Below are 22,829 nucleotides of genomic sequence, written 5' to 3'. Positions count from 1 at the left end.
TGTCAGTACTGGCACTATTTCGCGTTTATATGCTTTGTAAAAAGCGGCGCTTAACCCATCAGGTCCAGGAGATTTTCCCAGGTTCAAATTTTCTACCGCTTGCTCGACCTCCGACGCAGTTATCGACAGCTGCAGCCTTTCTTTCTGTTCGTCATCTAATCGCGGCAAAGCGCCAAGAAACTTTTCCTTGAATGCGCTCACATCCACTTCTTGCTTTGCAAACAGCGCCTGATAATATTCAAGAAATGCCTGCTGGATATGCCCGCTTTCTCCAGATAACGCCCCGCCCCATTCAATCTGTTCAATGTGGTTTCGTTGAGCATGCGTTTTTTCCATTCCTAGCGCTCGTTTTGAAGGTGTCTCCCCATCAGCTATATCTTGCGCCCTAGCCCGCACCAGTGCGCCACGATAGCGTTCTTCGTCAAACAGTTCAATCTTATTTTTTATTTTCCTAATGTCATCCATCCATTTGCCAGGCTCTTCGCTTTCTCTTTCGAGAAGTCTAGCTAGTAAAGATCTTAAATTGTCCTCCTCACGCTTCTCCTCTTGTCGTATGCAACTTGACCTTTCGATTGCTGCTGTTTTTATTTGTTGTTTGCAAAGTTCCCACTGCTGCCATACTTTCAGTTCCCCGCTCGGCTTTAATTTACTGATTTCTTCGTTTACTTTCCTGCTAAAGATGTCGTCTGTAATGAGCTTATTATTTAATTTCCACATCTCCCAAGAAAACTTATTTCCTCGTTTCTTTGTCCCTATCCCACACTTCACTAAACAATGATCCGAAAATGATACCGGTACTACATTGTAGCTACTGCATTTTGAAATAACGTTCAGTGACACATAAATGCGATCTAGCCGTGCATGGCTTGACCGTTGAAAATGGGTGAGTCTCACACAACGCTCGCCTTCTAAACATTCGGCCATAGCGGCGATGTCAAGCCGTCGTTCTGAATGAATATTTATAACCAGCCTTAATGTGGCTGCTACCTGCCGGTGGGCGGCGCTGTCATCGCTGGCTGTACCGGCTGCATTTGGCGAACACGCCGCCCGTACGGGTGCTTTGATCACAGCGAAGCGAAGGACGGGCCTTCACTTCACTTCTTCACTTTTTTTCTCGCACTCGATGAAGCTCAGCTATCGTGAACTTCGCAAACCTGGACGGTACTTATTTGCTTCATACGAACACATTATTTGAAAAATATCTTGTTGCTATCCTAGCTCGGACCTCATTCTGTCCTTTTGTTTCTGAGCATTGTTTACCGAGAGAAAAACGTTTGATTTAATCATGAAAACTTCATTCACTTATTTATTCAGTTCATTGTTGTTGTTAGGCACACTGCATTAATAAGAATAGTCGTCACGCGCGTGTTTAATAGGAAGTGTTCCTTTCTACATGAACGCTTGTAGCTCCCAAAAGGCACATCCTGTACGCGTAGTCATCCGTGCCCTGAAAGGGGTCGTTCTCGATGTGTTCACTTGCTCCTCTAAGAATTTTGTCTTCATTATTTTAACGCAATTTTGACAGCAGTTTCTGAGTTTTCTAGCGACTTTTCTTTTTTAACTAAGAACTCGCTAGACGCGCTCGCTCCATATCGCGGTACTGGCACTGCTGGTCGCATGTACTCACTGTTAGTACATGTAATTTCAGACACTCCTTGTAGCTTGAAAGCGAGTAAATGAAAGACAAAAATGATTTCTTAAATTATACCCTACTGTGCATGTTCACCCTATCAGCTATATCGAATATTTGAGACTCACCACCGACCCACCGAACACAATGGTAATACAAAACTTATTTAACATTCCTAGGGCTAAGAATACCCCACCTGTCTGATCCGAAGGATGTCGTCAGTTGCTCCCTCTTATGTGCAAAGCATGGTTTAGAAGGACGAAGTAAAATGGCTTGTGGTACTGAGATGCGTGAGGCAATAGATGAATCTACTTGCTTCTACCGAATAAAGGAGCACGCGTCGCAGGGTCAATTGATTCATCTTGCAAAGCACGTCTTGCTGTGATGGATTCAGCAATCAAGCTCCCTTTAAACGTTACGTACACTTAAAGTTAAGCTGACCCACAGGTCGACGATCTTCACTTGCGTCTCTGTGCGCTGCGTGTGCTTCTCCGCAATATGACTGCAATGTAAATACAGTACAGTCTTCTTTATTTCTACATTTTTTTCACTCTTTCTTTTCCACGTGTTGGGTTCGGAGCGAATATGCGATTAGTATCATACTTAACATGAATGTGTAAATATGCCACATTTCCGTGCAATAAACAGATGGTAGTGTGCGCATGCGGTGTCCTTTTCTGGTTAGGGTCTTTGAGCGCCAGCGTTCATTTCATAAACGAACCTTAAGCTTGGGCAGGTGAGCATCATTATAAAACAAAGCTTAACAAAGTCGGAGAAAGTTCACGCACCTAAGGCGTTCCCCTGATATGGTAAACTGGGTAGCATGAGAAAGCCTTCGACTTCATCTGGCACTGAGCTGCTTCCCGCCAATTTGCGGTGAACTGCGTGTTTTGAAGTTTTTGTTTTATGCATTTTCTTTCCAGAAATGTACTTACTAAAGGCGCTGTGCATAATGGCTCAATATCTGTGCATAAGCTCTTCAAGGTTAGAAGTGGTTCTAAAGTTTCATTTTCTGCGCAGGTAGTTTGCATTGATCGTTTGACATCCTGGACGGGCCTTGCTGAAAGCCTCCTTGGAGCGCTATCGTTTTATTCTGCACCCAACTGTTGGGAAAGAAATCAACGTCTAGCAGCGCAGTTCAACGAACCTCTGACAGAACGGGCGTTTAAAAGTTTTACGCGCCATTTCAGTGAGTTTTCATGCCGACTAGAGCAGCCTGTGCGTTCCTGCTCATATCGAGAAAGCAAAAGCTTTTCTGCCGAACATTTTTCTGTTCTCGACGAAAACGCGAAAGGTAAAAGAAGTGTTTCTCTTTGTTTCCGTCCATATTGTGCCTTCGTACGCGCTGTTGAAAAACAACGAGCATAAAAGAAGGTAGGCAGGTGCGAATTGATGTGTCGTAACCACAATTTCTTTCTTGGGCCAAAACTAATTTCTCACCCTTTAGCGCAGAAAATATTAAACAAAGCCTTTAGCCGGTTCGATGCGTCGTCGCAAGATGCGGTAAGAAAGCAGAAGCGTGGTGATGGTGAAAGCATTTGTTGAGGCAAAAGCAGAAAATTGGCCAAACACTGGTGGGGCGCTTAGTCCCCCTCTGCCTCTGCTCGTTCCATTGGGTGATGTTGCTCGTCCAGTTACGAGCTGAGCACCGGAGCTTCCCACGTCTCCGGTGAAAGGGTGGAGAGGATGGGCGGAATGTTGCGCTGGCCTTGAGAAGCCCACGCTGCGTGTTATAGGTGGGGGTGTTCCTAGCAGTGTGCAGAATAGTCCGGGTATTGAGTAGAGGAGCAATGTCGTAGTCTAATAATGCGAGTTTTATGTGTGTGTGGGACTGGAGTTTGCGCCAGATCCCGGCCTCCTGTCCTCTCTCTGAAAATCAGGCATGCTCACTAACTTAAATATGTGCGCCTTCACGCCGGGCGTCAAAGTGGCACAAACATTCAGCCTGCTTTGTTAGTTGCATAGACGCCTAACAGCAGCGGTTTCTAGTACCGTAAGATAGCACTGCATATTCAGAACAGCGTGGAACGCGAACAGTGGGTGTTAATAATACAAAATATATTGCCTGTGTGCCTTCAGCTGCAGCGTACGGCAAGCCTGATTCTTGTTTCTTAGTAATGTCTCTACCGCACAGCATATTCATCAACCGGTTGTAAAGGAATAGCTTTCGTAAAAGTGCGAAACTACGACAAATGAGTGCTCGCGTTTTATTCCGGCCTGATTGTACACGCCTGATTGCATGCCTGCAGGAGGTTTTCTATGATTATTTCTTTCCTTTGCGTAACCACCGCAAAACCTGCCGTCACTTTAATAAAACTTAGTAACTTTCATGTGCTTCCCCTTACTGTTCACCGCGTGAGGGTACGCCTTCCAACTCCCTCTCGGTCAGGGCTCACCTAGGTCACGTGACCACTCAGCACACGCTCTCCGGTCCACCTGAACACCATTCTCCATGGCAGTCAGGGTTATGTGCTTGTTCTCCTATGCGCCGCCTTCGCTCAGGTAGCACTTCAGACAGAGCTCCCACGGTTCACGGCGGCTGTACATCCCGAATAGAGGGCGTGCACTCATCTTCTAAGCACTCGCAGCGCTTTCTCGTTGCAACGCAGAGGCATTGATCCCCAGGATGCCTTGCCTCTATTCTTTGACAAACCATGCGCTTTTCCGTATTTTCGTTGGAAGCAAATTGGATTACATTCCCCACAGTATTAAATTTCAAGTCGTGCGCTGCTCGTGAAAACTGACGAAGTCGTGCTCTCAATGTCTGCGTTGGCGCAATTGTTTTGAAGAAAATACCGCAGTGACATTCCTTGATTTGCTACCTGCCCGACAGATAAATATAACTACTTTACTGATCTTGGCTACAGCTGGAAAGAAACGAAAATTCGATAATCCTTATGATAAGGCACCGAATTCTTCCTATTAATGCGTATAAGCTGTGATGATAACCAGCAGCACTTCTCATTCAGTTCCCTCTTGCTTCTCTTAGAGTAACGAAACAAATCGGTTACTTTTGCTGTGTTTAGTGACAATTCTGTGAAGACAGCTCTTGCCTCAATTACGTAATCTGGAAGCAGCAACTAAAAGGGCGGATAATGCGATAGAAGCGCGAATTAGGCTCGTTTGTTCTTTGCTGACACAAAAAAGGATTTGAGCTGCCGAGAAAAACCCTTTGTTTTCCTTGAGGTTATTGGCAGCTCCATTCAACTGCCGGCGCCAAACAAACGTCGTGCAGCCTATTTGAAAAAATTCCGAAGCGTCGTGGTGCCACTCGAAGCAAAAGTTTTCATCGAAGTTGGCAGCTTGGTTAAGAAGAAATCCGGATGGGGCAACTTTGAAACTCTCGCGTAAAGGCAAACAAAATGGAAACGAATGCTCCGAACCTTAAAGCTTTTCTTCCTTCCTGTAGGCTGGCATCGGATTGCTTTTTGGATCACCGCTTTCTTTTATGAAACTGCTTGCTTTCATAGCAATCCTTCTTTTCCTCAGTTTATTTCTGGCACACCTGTCTCGAATCCTTAGCCGTAACGCTAGGCTTAGTGCATAACAACAAAGCCCTTTACGGAATAAAATATTTAACAAAATTAATAGCACAAGGGGGCTGTAAGGGCTCTAAGTGAATTAGAAAGAGAAAGACGTCTATTTTTTGGTTTCTGTTCAAACTTTCAATTTCTACTTAACTTCAGTTGCTCCTCTTTTGTGCTCTACTCTACTTCCGTTTATTTTTTCTGTCACTCTACTGTCCCTATTGTATACCAGGAGCCACCGATTTTCGCAGGCTGGAGTACCATATTGTGCAGGCCTCTATTCCTACGCAATCCTTTTTTCCCTTGCGTAAAGCAAGCTACAGAAGCCTCGCGCTTATCCTGTGTTACCTATCCAAGTATACGTCTTTTTACCAGCTTGATTACCGCTCTCTTGCGAAATTATTTCTCCTCTCGTACATTCAATGTCAACATAGGTTATTCTTGTCTCCTACCGACAAAAGAAACTGCAATCTCAAAATGCCCCAATGTTTCAAGCCTGCAACGCTAGGTAAACACCGGTTTTAGGACACGTAAAAATGTTTGCAGGTCTGAACCTATGGATATCATAACATATCGAAGACACATTTTCTTTTCTGATACAGTCGACGATTATTATGAGCCACGACGGGCTTCATTTAGCAGCTACAGTGCCCGCTTTCTTTTTAAACTGCTGAGATAGGGTTGCCAGGTCAGCAGTCAAACTAGCTGAGTTCATAAAGACGAGCTAAGCACAGGGCAACATATTAGTAATGTTAGAAGCATACTCTTCTTTTTTCAAACCTTGTAAAGCACTCAGGCGCATTGAGTAATAATATCCTGAAAGGCTCCTTGCATTTGCCAGGCTGTTCGACTATTGTGCCACGGGGCTTAAGCAAGAAAAGGACCGGATGTCCCTGCGGGTATGGGACGATGCTTATGAGGAAGGCTGGTCGCTGACACAGCAAGCGTCAGAATTGAGAACCGAGGCTGTGTGCGCCATCAAAAGTGACTCAAGACCCCACTTGAAAGCCCTGCCGGGAGCGGTTTGGACGCATCAGAGAGCAGAGCAAATCTGCTTGCCTGGTTTGCCGTCCCCGTTCACGACATGTAACGGATACGGAGACCGAAAAACAGAAACCCCAGAGCACTAGACAATGTGAACGGCCCTTTGCGCTGAGCGACCTCTTTTTTTGCTTCTTCTGCGTCACCAGGCATCCAGTCAGAATAGGTGATCTTGTGAATGAAAAGAGAGGGCATACGTCAGTCAGTCTCTAAACATGACCAAATTACTACTGGTTCGGTAAGCGAAAAGGGGTTCGTTGGCTGGGGTTGTTACTAGAAGAGGAGCCTCGCGCGTATCAGGCAACATTTCAGCATTTGTCCGTTAATTCATTACTAGCGCTACGACAAGCGCAAGGCGATTATTATGCCCACTTAACCTCATTTTATTATTTGGCCGTGCGTTCAAAACATTGCATTTTCTCATTATGGGTCAGATTTCTGTTTGCCTGTGGCGAAATTTTAGCTCGAAGAACGACTTGCGGCTATCTTGACATTTAATTAAAACATTTTTAACGATCAATAATTGTTCATAGTGGCTGCCGTTCCTTTAACAGAACTTCTCATATCTACCTTAATCTACGTTCTCGAGGTAATTCTAGATATATCATGGATATTCTCGCGAAAAATGTTTGCGACTCTTTTCATGCAGATATGAAACAGCCTGTGACCGTTCAGGGTAGATTACGCCTATACATGTAGGTAAAAGAAACTGTACTAAATTATTTAACTGATGTCTAAGCGGATTATTCTGCGTCTTGTTTAAGTGATCCTCCCCAGGTGATCTTTCGCACACTTACCCAGCAATTCTGGGCAAAAGCATTATTCACGGGGCAGAGTTTATGAGCGCAATTTTTTTCGTATATTGTATGACTTCACTATAGCAATCAATATATCTGCAGATATCCTCCCGGTAGGCTCGCATTTTTTTGCTATTAACGTTTAAGCTATAGCAAAAAACATACCCTATCGGTTTTCCATGGCAGTTTTAACTACTCGACGCGAGCGGTGGAAAAATTTTTGAAAGGAAGATTTTGCTACGCATCGAAAGAAACTTCAGTATTTCCATTAAGGTACCTTACAATATTACAAGGTTCAAAAAATTTTGTCCGGGAATGCCAAACTTGGCAGAGTAGCCGCGGTCGCTAGTCGGATGCTCTGGCGTTTTCATTCTACGTTACGAAAATGTTTGACGCCATGAAGATGCAGGTTGCATAGGTTCAGGTTTTGGCGCTAAGAGAGCGTCTCTGGTGGGGATACACCAAACTCGTTTATTACAATAGGAGAAGGATCTATAACAGCATCAAACTCGATTAAGAATTGCTGAGGCTGTATAATCACTGAATAATCACTAATGATTCGAACAGCCGTTCGATTAAAGATATTTATTTTAAGCACGTTAATAACTGAATTCTGTTCTAAATAAAGCAGATGCTAATTGACTCACAGGAAGCCGATGACGTACTTTCAACGTTTGCTCTTTGCAGTGGAATGCGTCATGGTCTTCTACAAGCGGCGCTGGCGTGCAAGTTTAACTATTAAATTTGATGCACAAGATAAATAGGTCTAGTCGACTAAAATTCAGTCAGGATGTCCCGCACACAGTTAGGTACTTGATGACAGAAGAAAATCAGATCAACGTGTACAGCGGAACCTCATGATTCATATAGATTCATCGTTTTTTCTTAGTTACCTAAGGGCCGAAAGGGCATTGCTTAAAGGGAGTTATTAGACAAAAAAATACACAAAACTTTGCAAAAAGGAGGCTTTATTGAGGTAATGTAGCAGATAACGTTTCAAAAGCGACAATTTTAAACAATGAAGCAAGTTCGAGATCGCAGGCAGTATAATAGAGCCAACAAAACAGTTAAATCATAATAACCAGTATTAAACCACTTGAAAGAGAAATTCCCGACTGCCACCTTTTTTCGCGATAGGATGTACCACAAAATGAGTCAGGAAGTTTTTTTCCTTTTTTAATGCTGGAAAATTAATACTGCACCGGTTTATCTTCCCGTCACTCTTGTTGTCGTCAGTTTACGTCCTAGTGGAACAGTGCTGACCACTAAAAGCCCCGCATTATTCCAGAAGTCTTCGCATGTGATGTAATCTTCTACGTCTTCTCATTGGTACCAAAATTATCCCTCAGCTGTCATTTTAACGCATCCATTCTAGACACATTGTTTTGTATTTTCATTGCAAAAATATGTGCGTATGCACGAAGAAAGCATGCTCACTTGTAAGTCAGAGAGAGACAGCACTTTATTGGGCAACCTCGATTTAGTTGCCGAGGATGGAACAAGCTTGTACTACGAGGACCAGCTTACCACACCACTTGTTAGCGAACTTTCCTTTTTAATGAGCTTCAGTTGGTGGTTTGCATACGCTCATTATGTGGATGCATAGATAGCGTCACCCTCCTCACAGTTTTGAGTTCCCTCACTGTTTTTCACGCGTAACGTGTGGAAGAAAAATAGTGTCTACAGAAATAATCTGAGGTCCCGTTTTTTTCCTTCCTCCGTCCCTTTCAATCATCTTTCGTGAAAAACCGTTGCCCGGTTTTTTTGTAGCGATATAAAGGGCAACTAAAACAACAGAATCCGCACAACAATTCCAACCGAGTAAACTGGCTTGACCACACTGTGTCGGCCCAGGTGGCCTATTTTGTCCATAGTAGGATATCAAGACACCACACAGGAAAAAGCAAAAGGATTCAAGCGTGCGGAAGCGAACCAGTTTTTTGTCCGGTCGGCCAAACTCAGCTACTGAAATGAATATGACACAATGAGCTGAGCAAGAAAGACAGGAGCAGATAAGAAGCGTTTTGCGGACCTATGCCAATGATGTCTCTAGGCTTCACTTCAAGACTTTACTCTTCAAGTACTGCAGCACGCATCGAATGGCTCTGCGGGCCATGGAAATCTGAGGTCATGCGTCATTTAGTCCAGGCTCACATTAAGGAGTTTATACCCGGTACGATAGGTACGTTGGAGTAGAAAAACAACGCTTATGGGAAAGAAACAATTGAGATCGCGCCACTCCTACGCCCTTAGCAGCAGTGTTTGCTGCTCTTGTTTGCCGCAGGCTCGAGTGGAGGCTTCTGGTGGCTGGCTGCCGTAGTGGGCCCTGCTTCTTTCTGTCATGCATGGCAGCCGTGTGCAAGCCGCCTGTCGCGTCGATGGCTGACAGCGAGTTCTCTTGTTCTCCTAACATGCCCAATTGCTGCGCCCGCCGCACGGATGTGTAGGCGGAAGCGACGCCGAGTGATGAGAGTGCCCCTTCCCCACTCGCTACCTACAGCCATCACTTCCGCCGGAAATTACGTGCGCACCGGAGCACGCTGAAAGAATCCCCGCTCCAAAGCGATGCCTGTACAAGCGCCTTTATGAGCACCGTTATGGCACCGCCACCGTCTGGCGACCACCTAGTCTCTTATTTGCCCTTTTTGTTCTCCCTCGAATGCGTGACCCTCTCTTATGAAACGTAAAAAGCACCCTGGGCTTTTAACATGCACAGAAAAGAAAGGAAAAAAAAGCAAGGACATTACAAAGAATTTGCATCTGAACTGGCCTAGGAAAACGATTCCTCTTTATTTTTTTTTAAGCGAGGTGAAAGGAAACCTATGCCTGAAGGGAGCAAAGCATGAATTTATGAGTAGGTTATATGTGCTTATTGTTGACTAGGGTATATCTGGAAGGGTGTTACAATGGATGTATGACTATTGAAGGGTGTGACTGTGGAGTTCTTGATGGCGTTTAAAAGTGATTCGGCAGTTGCTTCTGGCATCGCCAATAAAAATACATCTTTCTTCTTCCTGCATTCACAAACACACAAAAAAAAAACAATCGATGTTTGGGGTTCCAAAAAATTTAATCAAGGAAATGTACAGGCTCGTGAAAAAACTATCTTCTTTTCAATTTACTTTTTTATTATAGTTTGATTCTTGGACATCTGCACACCGAACAAAGCTCGGAATTCTTGATCGAATTCATTCAAACGAACTAATAGATTGAGCGCAGTACGTCTTCTAGCTCCTCAGCATCTCTATACATATGAGCGTGCCTTCAAGCCTTCCGCTGAACGCCTTCCGAGACGGCATTCGCTCCACTGAGCATGCGCACAAAGCGCAGCCGCCTAATGAATGCACGGGTGAGGAGCGAGGAGCTATCCCTTGGTTGGCTTTGGGCAGCGTCGTTGCGCCCCGTTTTTTCAGGGTGCTTGTGAGCGGAGAGAAGATTTCTCCACGACTACTAGAGAAAACGTTTTTTTTTTTTTTTCAGGTCTCGTTCTAGCAACGCGCGTGGGTTGCCTCTCCGTCCTGGTGCTTGCTTTCTTCGCTAGTGCTCTGCTATCTTTGTAGCCCGGCCTGTCGGATTCCCTAAGCCGTTATTTCAGCGCTCGCGCGGGCGCTCTGTGCTGTGCGTTTCCAATCGCTAGGTTGTCGTGATGGAATTGTTGCGCCCAGGAAATAAAACGCCCTTTGTCCCTCGGGCTGCCGGCTGTTCGTCATGCGACTCCCGGCTCGTGGATGCCCTGAGGCGCAGGACTTGTTCTCAATATCTGCCTTTCTCGAAAGCATGCTATTCAACTTTTGTTTCTGAAAGCCCGCCATGCACGTGGAAGCAAACGTTGTTTAAAGCGAATTTTCTTTTCTGTGTCCATATCCTACGAAAGCTAACTAATATTGAGCTAGCTGAATATCCCCAAGCCTTCAATACATGGCTCGCATTCTGAACAGCATAACAAGAAACATAAAAAATACGCAGGCGCTAATACGATGTCATGCGACATATTTGCTTCAGTAGTATTGCTCGTACTACATGGCGTTTTCACATCGATCGTCCTCGCATTGTGTTTTTTTTTATTTGCTGTCGCGGCCGCGCTGAGGCTTCTGGAAGATGGAGGTGGGCAAGGACCCTCTAGAAAGTGGAGGTGTGATAAGCGGCAGTAGCACTTCTGGAGAGTGAAGATCGGTGATGAATGCTTGTAGATGGTAGATGCTTCTATAGCGATGGTGGCCTGGAGATGCTCCACTAGCGGCTGCTCCAAAAGAGGCGCCATCCGACTCCGAAGAGCTCGCCACTCCGCTATGAACCACTTGAGGTTTCGGGGAAGGGCCAGTGGAGACTCTTTACGCACAGACTACGGCTTTTTCTCCGAAAGAGGGCTATTGTAATGAGGGAGTAATTACTCACTGACATCCACCTAAGACGCAAACATTTTGCAAAGAGAAGAGGGCTGTTCTGCTAACTCCGTAAAAAGAAGCCACGTCCATGATAGAAAGCGCGTTATTCACTTTCTCCGCGTTTACGAGGAAGGCATCTACGTGGAACAATCTGCAACCCGCCTGGGTAGCTGACGAACGTAGTATCAATACAGAAGAGGGCATTCGCTTGCCTAGTTAACTAATGTAGACTGCTAAGACTATCGGCAACAGCAGGAAGATACAGTAAGGATGCAGAGGGAGGTTATATCACGTTCACTTACTTTCTTCTCTTTTCGTGTGTTTTCAACCAAGCAGAAGGATAAGCGTTCATGTCGAAGCGTTCACTAGCGTACCGAGGCTGCCCCACTGCCTATCTTTGTTCATTTAGTCTTTTGTTTTCGGCGTGTATGTCTCGTCGGTAGAAGTTCCCGCCGTTGCCAGGTGAGTGCTTCATTGAGCACAAGACTGTTAAGTGGAGACGAACACACGGCGCTGACATTGCGACATCAGTGCTGCCTTGTGCGTTTTTGGTTTCTAACATGTGACCGTAACCGTGTGGTATATCGCCTCACGCATGTTAGACGATATCAAGAAGTGCAGATGCCTGCTACATTTTTCTCGCCAACTCGTCACGTGTTTTGTATTCGTCATGGAACGTCATGTAATGTTGTGGAAGCCGCATCTGTCACCGTTTTCCTGCGAATATATTTAGAAAGTTTCTTCAAGTTATACATCGCTCTTGGTTCCAGGTGACAGGCCACTACCCCTTCACTCTCGGGGATAGGAGGCAAAGAGTAAGTGAATTGAGAACTGCTGCGGAAAAAGATTGAAAAAGAAATCATGGGGATAAATGGAAAAACTCTTCGTCTATGTATCGACAATGAAATGGTGATCGATTGTCTAGAATCGAAGAGTCATTGACACTACATTTTTTTTATTCGAGACCAGTCACTACACCGCAATACGCAATAATTTGCGTAATGGCCGACCACTTTAATCAAGATTTATTCACTGGCAAACCATAATATCACTTGCTGGACAATCACCGCACCATAGCCAATCACTTCATTCAATGCACATTCACTGCGCCGCAATCATTAACTAAGCGAACTGTCTGCGACTACGACGTAGACTTCCTAACGACACCTTAATTTCAGCAAGAGGGCAGTTTTCTCGAACACACAATACCTGGGTACGCGTGTCAACACGTCACCTCACTGAAAGACGCTAAACGTGAATTCTTGCGAGATAAAGGGATAGTAGATTGGCATCAAACATGTTGCAAGATAGTCTTCAAAAGAATAATGTGATAAAAACGCTGAACTGAAGTTCTGTAAGAAAATTAGATGTTCGCCAAAGCGCGAGCTGCCGTCTCACTAACTCAGCTATAAGGCAGAGCACGCAACGTGTGCGTGACGTCCGCACGCTAGTCCTACACTGCAGTTAGGTCGAAATGCTGTTACACGAGGCCCATCCGAACTCCACCGCGGGGATATTAGATTTCTTTTAACCGCACTCAGTGGCATCACGAGATCATCATTCGCTGAAAGAAGTGACATGATAGGGCTGTGGAGTGAAATGCTTTTTTTCAGAATACTCCTTCAATATATTTATCAACCAGCATCTCTAATAGGGCATGTGCCTCGAAATTTTAAGGACAGCTAAGATCCCTTCTATTGTTTTCCTCTTTCCGCGGTTCCTTTGATATAAAAGTGTCGTTCTTAAAAAACTGACTACAGGCCGCCATTATTTTTTCAATCTGCGTTACACTCCTTTGCCAGGGAAGTTGCGTTACTGTTGTACAATATAGGATGGCATTGCAGGTTACTTTCCAAACTGTAGCTAAGGTCTTTCGGGGTGCTCACCCTAAAGGCGCGAGTAGACTAAATGCTATAAGCTTGCGTAGTGTGCGATTTAAGTGCACGTTCAAGAACCCCAGGTGATCCAAATTATGCGGAGCCCTCTATTACGCCTCCCTCATAGCCTGAGTCGCTTTGGGACATTAAACCACATAAGCCGAACCGAACCTATATCGTGTAGTGACGGTAACTACAAATGACGCACTGTGCGAGGTGGCTGTTTCCACAGTTAAGTATACAGCGCCTAATTTTGATTTTCGAGCAGTAGTCTTTTTGCTTTATTTCATATTAGAACCTTGGTCAACGCATCGTGTGTGCTCTGCTACACTTCTCCTTAAATGCTATTTATTTAAACCAATTTCTTTTCGTGAATTAGACCCTAGAGTCGCATCCGTGTGGAATGTAATTTCTTACGATTTTCCTTGCATATTGATGGAGGTCAGAGGACACAGAGGCGCAATTATGAGTTCTACAGGCATAGCGGCGTACAAAACGGGACGTTGTTTAGGGGAACGTAGCTATCTTAACTGTTAGAATGCTCACTTATCTCGTTACCATCAGTGATGTTTACGGGAGCAAGAAAATATCTTAATTACACGTGCTTGATGTAGTATAATGAGTAGTGTGTCAACTAAATTTTTACTTTACGTTTACTTCACTCAGACATGAATGGTTGTGGCCACGAATTGGAACATGTTTGCACATGATGGGCAGTTGAGCTGATTAGCGCAACGAATGAAAAGGCTTGTCATGGTGTGAGGTATATTGCTGCGGCGACAAAAGCATGCCCTCATATTCATATTGCGGTACGAACTAGTAAGAAATAGACAGTAGTATTCAAAACTCTTGCCACAATCGAATTCTTCTCCGGTACTGTGCAGTGTCAACTAACTGGTTCCCTTTAGGACTTCAACAAAATCTGGCCGCTGTTGCTTGTGATATGTCACTGTACTTTTTTTAACTATAGGTTGGAAGTCTGGGTTCTAATTTTTGAAAATTTAGGAAGCTTTTTTCGGTATTTCATTCAAAACGCAAGTTCTATTTTTGGCGAACGATCTTTCTTGCGGTTATACTACGGGGTTTTTCCGGTGTCGGAATGTGCGGTTACTATGCGAAGAAATGTTGCTGAAAGTGTATATACTGGCTTCTTTTTTTTTCAGCCTGAGCGTACTATTTAGAAGAAATTAAGGCACAAATGTCCATTAATTACTTGGTAAATTTAATGCACCTGTGATTTCAGAAAAAAATTGCATCACAGGTTAATTGGTGATATAAGTTAAATCATCAAACCGTTTTACAAAAACGCAGATTGAATTTGAATTCAAAAATGTGGTTTCTCATGGTATCGCTTAGTTTTTCCTTTAGGTTGAGCAAGAGGGCAGAGTATCACACGGTCCGCGTATGGACAAGGCCGATGGAACACCTGCTTAACAGTCGTGGTTTCCAAAACACGAAACTTTTTCCTCACGCTTATGTATGGTTTCGAGTTTCTTTAAATGCAGTGGAGAAAGCTGCCTAATCAAGAAACCGCCCAAAGCGGCTCTTTTTAGACTCGCAAACAGCGTTTGACGATGAGCTGGTGCCTCCAACTCTACAGAGGCACTTAAGTTAGGAAATAATATTTCGGAAACGCACAACCACGCCACTGCGCTAGCTTATATACGGTACACCGTCTCACTGCTTCCATTGATTTCACATTAGGCTAATTTTCCGTTTGATTAAGTGTATTTTCTATTTTACAGGCAGCTTGCTGAATTACACGGTACTGATCTTCGGCTCAAAACGAATGGCTGTTGCATTTGGTGTACTTTCATTCTCTTTTGGCTTTAAACCAGAAATTCCCGTCGTATCTCTAGCACGGCCATTAATAATCCAGTGGGAACTCTCCTGTACTCCACATTCCATACGACACTGGGTTAAAAAGTAAGATGAATATTTGCTTATATTTTTCTTTCAAAAGTTTTCACAACACACCAAAGAATTCAAGTTTTGCTTCTACACGAATTTCGAATTCACACGCAGCACAGCCATTACAGCACATCGCAGCATATTATGCAAACTTCTAATTTTCCTTCCAGAATGAAAAGAAACATATGCGTTTCTTTTCCTCAGATGCTCTTCCCCCAGCTCACGTTAAACCTATTTGCGCGAAAAATGTCTCAAGAACGAGATTTACGAAATGGCTTTGCAAAATACGTTCGCTAGCTTTGGGAGTTTTAAGAGCGAACAGTATCGACCGGCCGAATCCCATTTCCGGCGGCCTCCTTTGCAAAGTGCTTGCACCGAGATCTCTTTATCAACGGTAATGGAGACTTTCGCCAGACGCTGTCTAAGGTTGTCTATTTTTTTACCCCGCACCAATCTGCGGGTCACTGACGTAGCACGTGCCATGGCAAGAAAGCATGCGTAATCTATGCATCAAGCAGAATGTCTCTACATAAAGATGTACATAAATGAAATTTCGCATTGACCTCTTAACCTATCGACGATGCGCGGAACAGTACAGCGAAGACAGGAGATTATGAAATCTCTCAAATTCGGTACGTGTATTAGAAGTTGCAGCAAATGGTAGTGTGTGTCAAATTGCTTGACAGCAGAAGCAAATCAGTAAGAATGGGAGCACAGCTTCTAGCCTCTCCTGTAAAGGAAATGTTTTATACCACGAGCTGAAAATGCTCCTAGGTCGACACCTGCTGCACTTGTTATCACACTTAATTTACGTTCAAGTTATAATTCAAGTAAAACGGAAGAATTGTAGCCATCGTTAAAAGGCTATTCAAGAACCGCCGGAGAGCTACCGCGATGTTTAGTCCGTAAACGCAAGGCTTAGTGGTCGCGTATTACTTCTGTGCAGGTTTTATATTGGTGTAACGATCCTTTTTCTTCAACTGTCATTTCATACCCCCTTTATGCCCGGAGGCAATGAATATAGAATAATAAAAAGCGCAATTTTAGCTAGCATCTTGTGTTAGCTCCCAGATGCGACACTCCCACATAAAGGGGAAGGTATACGACATTTAATATACCGCTAAATATTCTTTAAACGAGTTATTTCTTGACCTCATATCAATGCGGCTAATTGTTGCTCATAAAAAGAAATGCCCCTTAATAGTCTCCTTTCAGTGCATTAACGAGACTTCATAAAAAAAAATACAGAATGTTTGCAACATCCGAATGCAGTGCGAAAGCACGCCTTTTAACAGGTTTTATTGTAATTGAAATTGTGCCTGAAAGTGCTTTGCATTTTCACTTAATTGAGGAACACGCATAATGGCTGATTTCATTCTCCCTCTATATTTAAGGGTTTTTAAGCAGTGTCTACGTTAAAGAAGGCCGTCCTTTAATATTCTTTAGAGCTTTAGAACTTTTTTGGACACTCTCACTCTCCGCTTACGAGCTCGAATCGCTGGCACGCCTTCCCGCACTTTCCAAGCAACGAGGCCGCTACGGAAGCACGCCGGAATTATGCCGCAGACAGACCTTATATTAGTAAATTTGGAAGCCTGAACGAGCATTCCGATATCGCAGAACGCCAACAGAACAAGGACAAGAAAGGAACTGCTTGACCATTGGAACTGAAATTGGCCACAAAGGGAAGTGGCCGAAATGAAAATAAAAAAATGCTGCGGGCGCTACAGACGTCAAACTGCACCGTAGCCAGATTAACTGACTGCATTTATAAGTTGCATGGCCCATGGAGTAATTAAACGAGTGCTGTGATGGCCAAGGTCCTTTATTATTCTCACTAATGCAAAAGCGGAGTGGTGAACTTAATGCGAATGGTAATAGGATTGTTGCCGGAACAACTTAAACTGAACTTTTCACGGCAGCATTTAAAGTCTGAATGCATCATTAGGCCTCCATTATCACCCACGCCAAAGCCCCACGTAAGTTCAAATTGCAGCTTATGGTTGAAAAAAATGCATAGCTGGAAACTCTTAAAGAGTAGGCCATTACCCTCACAACTCGATCAAATCTTAAGCGGGCCTAAATAGTTTAGCCATTCGGCACACCACTGGTACAAGTTAGCTGCTTAACTACATGCAGGAGATTGCTTCGATTACAGAGGTAATTACGTCATGTTGTTGGGCAATATTCGCTTCGTACATGCCTTTCGATCGGCCATTAGACTGCAATGTGTGCCATTCCTTAAATTAAGGATGGCAAGCGCGTGATTTGAGGTAGGTGCTTTTTCCTTTCATTAACACTGATTAAGTGACACTCATTGAATGAAATTCCATTAACACTTTACAACACCTATATGCGCGTTTTGGGACAGAAACCCTTGCACTTTGTTCGAAGGCTTTTAAGCTTTTGTAATCAAAGCTACAGGCTCCATACTCACGTAATCGAATCAGTTTTATCGTACCGCATCGCTTCCATGCGCTCATAACAGCTATCAGAATAATCAGCACCGCATCCGCGCTGCATGCTTGCCGGTCTCTTGTGAAAATGTTCTCTTTAAAAAATATTTGTGAAGTCGTGCAAGTCTCTCAGCACCGGAGTTAGTTTACTACTTCTTTTTCAGATAAAATACTGCAAGTCCCGCCTTTCGTGCTTCTTAAGATTTTCTGCGTGCCATCTGACATTGCCATGCAAAAGGGAAAATACGTCAAACCGTCCTCTTGTTTTCTCTGGGAAAAAGTTCTTATAAAAAAAAGTGAGAATCAGGGTGCACTGGCCCAGAGCGAAAAGTAAACTTGTAGGAGGTTTCTAAAACCAGTTTAGTTACGTTTGCTGCCTTGAAAAGAATGCCAACCTCGAGGACTTAAATCTTACACGGGCGTGTCTCATCGGCCATAGGGTAGAGTTCTGTGTCGAAAAGATGCTTCTTTTTTTGTCTGTTTCTCTTCATGTTCATAGTGGATGAATGAATAAAATTTTATTGATCCACCGAGAAGGAGCTCCCCGATCCCAGGTCCCGGCAAGCAGACCTGGGACGCGGGTAGGGATGCTCCGCAGACTAAGGACCATTGAAGTTGCATTTTTGCTTCACGGCCTCAGCCGCCAGGCGGGTGACTTGCTGCTGGATTGCGGGGTCCTGGCCCCGCAGCAAAACTTCCCAGGCTTCTCTTGTGCTAATGCATATGCCGGCGCCCGGGGATGCGGCGCATTCCCAAATTATGTGATTGAGACTGCCCCCTTTTCCGCAATTCTTGCATTTCGCGTCGTTTTCATCCCCGGTCTGTGTGAAGCAGACACAGACTGAGCAGATGTAATTTCCAGCTTGTAACCTCCTCCAGATATGCGCTTCATTGTTGGGGAGAGACCGATCTGAACGTGGAATGTCCTTCTCTGCGAATTTATAGTGTTTAGTAAACTCGTTTTATGTGGCTATGCTATCTTTTAATTCTCTGTATTTGGGCTGCTCTACGGGCGCCCGGTAGTAGAGATCTCGGGCTTGCTCGTGCGCAGCCTCGTTGACAGGGACAGATTCGTGGGCAAGTGTCCATGTTATGGATATTCTTCGATTACTTGAGTTCGTTTTCATGATGCGCTCTGCTTCGTCTGAAACGGCACTTTTTGCAAAAGTTCATAGGACTGTTTTCCTGTCGCTAATAATTATATGCGCTCTGGTACCGACGCAAGCGAGCGCTATTGCAACTTCTTCAGTCATCGTTACGTCTCGGGTGCGCGACGAGGCGTGATTCTGGGTGCGCTTTCTCCATCTACCACTGCCGATACTGCCGCTCCATGCTTTCCGCTTGTTCCGCCCAATAGCAACAAGCTCGAATTTATTGTGTTTTATATTTTTATCTATGGCCTTGGCCCTGTGTTCTCTGCTTTCTTTGTTGTGTTTTGGGTGCATGTTTCTCGGTAGAAATGTGATTAGTAGATTCCTTCTCACGCGGGGGGGCACATCTGCTTTTTGGCGCGTGCCTCTTTCTGGTCGGAGGCCTATCCATCCTAGAATTGTTCTTCCCGTCCTCGTTTGACTCGATCTTTTTTGTTGCGCGGTTCTCACCGCTTCGTACAGCTCCTGCCATCTGTTGTGGACCCCCATGGCTTCCAGTTTCTCCGTTAAGGTGGATATGGAGAGTCCTAGTGCTCGCTTTATGCATTTTCTAATTATGGCATCGATTCTGTCATGTTCAGAACCGCGGCACCTTCGACGCTCGGTATTCCTACCTTTGAGAGCCTGCAAGATTTCTTCTCATAAAACGCCTTTAAGTGTGATCTACTTCCATGTTCCTGTTTATGGTGCAGCAGTGTGTAAATATCCTGCCCATTTGATCAATTTCCTCGTACTCTGTATGCATTAAGAGTCAAGTCTGCGATAAATCCAAATAGAGAAAGCCGTTTACTTGTTCTCGCCTTAGTATACTTGGCTTGTAGTAATCATTTTCAAAGTTGCGTAAAAATTATAGTATGCACTGTATACAGAACTTTGACTCCTTTTACTGGTCATAAAGTAGAACGCAGCACTAGTGACGAAAGCGCCTTCAGTATTAGGTTTCTCCAAAACGAAGCCTAGGGTGTTTTTCATGGCACGTGGTAAAGCTTCCGAGTCGCACCTTGTTCATCGCAATATGAAATGATTACCTCATTTTTAGATAGATTATGTGGCTTTCACCCTTTATCGGCGCTGTTCATATGACCTTGTGGGTCCCGGTGAAAACCAGAATAAAACGATCAGTAACACTGCAGCTCCCGAAACATATTATAGCTTGTTAGCTTCGAAGCATAAAATAATATTTCTACCAACTTTGATTACGCTAATTTAATTTGAAAGCCTGATAAATTCATATCGTACACAGACTGCACATTTTTGCTAAATCAACCAAAGATTTACCGGCCACAAACATCGTAAGTGAAAAGTAATTACCCCGCAACTCTGAGATTTCGTACAAAAACTAAATAAGAAACCCTTCTGCGACTCCTGCTTCGCTGATTCTTGCACCGCGACTCAGTCAAAATGATTCCCTTTTTTAGCGCAGTAATAGCTGGCGACAAGCGAATATTCTTTTTCTAGATCACCTCTTGATAATGCAATGCAATTATAATGGATACTGCTGTGCTGAAAAAAAAAAACGAAACATGCAGAAGCATTCACATCAAATAAATGGCATTCTCTTTCCTTTCATCCCTTTCTGAGAAGCTGGTATAGGTAATAACTTCGCAATATGTTACAGCACCGTGATATTTTATTGCGATTGAACGATATACTACACACCGCCGTCATTATGTGTTGTTGGCACGGTAAATGTATTGTTTTATGACGCGTCATTCTGTTATTACGGTGGCCATAACAAGCGAGCAGTGACCTCAGACCTAATCGAGTAGAGGTGCATTATCTCTAAACCGAATCTCCGCTTCTTCCTCCGCTTTATTCCTGTTTCAAGAAGACAAGACATCATACTACGCCATTTCATCGCCTTTTTGCGTAATGCTTGTGATTACTCGATACGCGAGTTATCGCGCAAGCCGGCTTCATTAATATGTCGCCTTCAGGATATTGCAAGCAGCCTGTGGCTGTGCCTCTTGATAGCCTCATTATTTTTATCGAAAACTCGGCTATATTTATATGCGCACGCATGGTCCGAAAAAGTGCCCTTCGAGATATTATAAAGTGGTTCGAGCATTTCTCGGAGGCCGTTGTGTACACCCGTGTAGTGTTCTGTCGGTAGTTGCAAAGCAGAACCCCATGCTAATAAGCGGGCTCATCAATCTGGTGAGAGACAGTAACGAATGCCAAAAATTGGAAAAGAATGACAGCTGCAGGTCTGAAAGGTATTTGAGCTAGCCAATACAGTATGCAGCCGCTAGTAAAACATTTATTCTTTAGATTGCATGAGGTGCGATCGCTCTTTCGAGATGCCTGAATGTCCTCGCACAGTTTGCTCCTAGGACCAAAAGCAACGCGCCAGTTCTAACGACTTCTCGCACTCTCGGTGCATTGATACGAACGCATATGAAAAACGACCACATGGAAAGCATAAAAGCAAAATGAAATGTACTGTGAGCTCCGATGCACATCAGCGCAGATTCCTTCGTCTGATCTTGCGGCAGACACACCACAAACTTGCTTACTCGAAGGCTTACCTCAAGATGAACTTCAGTTCCCACATTTAATAAGGCATCAATTCCTCCAAAGTGAACAGATCTTCGTGAATCTTCATTAAATTTATTTCGCTTTCTTTCTATTTCACATGAACATCGAAGCGTTTCGTCTTTTTCAACAGCTTTCCTGCGTTCTCTGTTCGCTCACTGCCTTTCGTGCCTCTCGTAATGTTACAACCACAACTGCAATGTGTGCCCATAAACCTAGAATCGCACTCCTGAACAAAAAGCCGCGCAACATCTTGGAACGCTGTTACTTAAGGAGGTGCAGAAGGAATGCGGTTTAATGCAACAATCCTGCGATGCGCCTCAGCTTTCGCATTGACAGTAATAACAGATTACCGCTGCATGCCGCAACATTAAATTAAGGATAGTTTGTCATTCCATTCTTACTATCCATAGTCTCCGAATAGATAGTGCGACTGAAAGGAGTGACAAAATCGCAGTTGAGCCAATCACGCGTAGCGAATCTAATTAGAACTTTGAATGACTTTAAACTAATTTAACAGTTGAGTGCCCCACATTAGTCACTAAATTACAAAGCTCTCTATGTCCCTTTTAAACAAGATGTGCTATTGATTTCTGCACACAGAGCTGTTTAGGGTGCTTTACTAAGAATAATATTGGCCACACCTAAAAAATATCCGCTCCAATAGCCCTCGGAATCATAAAAAACGAGGGTTCTCATTAGCTACAACACTCGTGTGAACATACGAACTCAGAGGAGCAATGCTTGAATTCAAAGACATCACCACCAACACATCGAAAGTGGCTAAGAATACAACTGCATAAAAGACCAATTGAGTTTCTTGAAAAAGTAACTAAAATTGCTTGGAATAACTGAAATTATACCTGCAAATTAGTCCAAACAGTTTTGAAAGTGAGGCAGTCGTACGGAAGTTCAGTTACTGCAAGTTTTTCCTATTTCAGATATTTCTTCTCTGCATGTTTTCCAGGAATTCTGGGAAAGCATACAAAAATATTATGACATTTTACTCTTGCCTTTTTTTCAAACCAAAATACCTACGGTCGAGACTTTGGATCGGACAAAAATGGACTCATGGGTTCAAAAAACTAATTCGACAAAGAAAAAAATTGCTGAGGCTCAGCTTGGCTAAGCCTGGGGAATGCGAAGCATATTAGTTTCTAGGCTTGGTAATACATGGCTTTCCTTGGTTGAATACTTGGTCATTTTAATACAACCACCAGAAGCCTTCGTCGTGGGGGAAGACAACGGCATGGCTACAGCGGAACGCCGACTAACCCCGAGACGCGCGTTGGGTGAGCGCCTGGATTGCCACGGAAGCCGCGTCTGCCTGCCCGGTGGAGCGAGCGTTTCACCTACACCGAGTGTGAACGCGCGTTCGAAATGCGCGGGAATGCGCGGGTGTGACGGCTAGGGGTCCCACGGCGACGGCGCGAGGTGGAGGCCGGCTCTCTCATCCGATGTCACGTGGTGTGACGTCACGGTGTCACGTGGCGTGACGGCTAGGGGTCCCACGGCGACG

Source organism: Amblyomma mixtum, chromosome 1 (genome assembly GCF_055824585.1).
Source record: "Amblyomma mixtum isolate Tamu chromosome 1, ASM5582458v1, whole genome shotgun sequence".
Classification (NCBI taxonomy): Eukaryota; Metazoa; Arthropoda; class Arachnida; order Ixodida; family Ixodidae; genus Amblyomma; species Amblyomma mixtum.
This window is presented reverse-complemented; position numbering follows the sequence as displayed.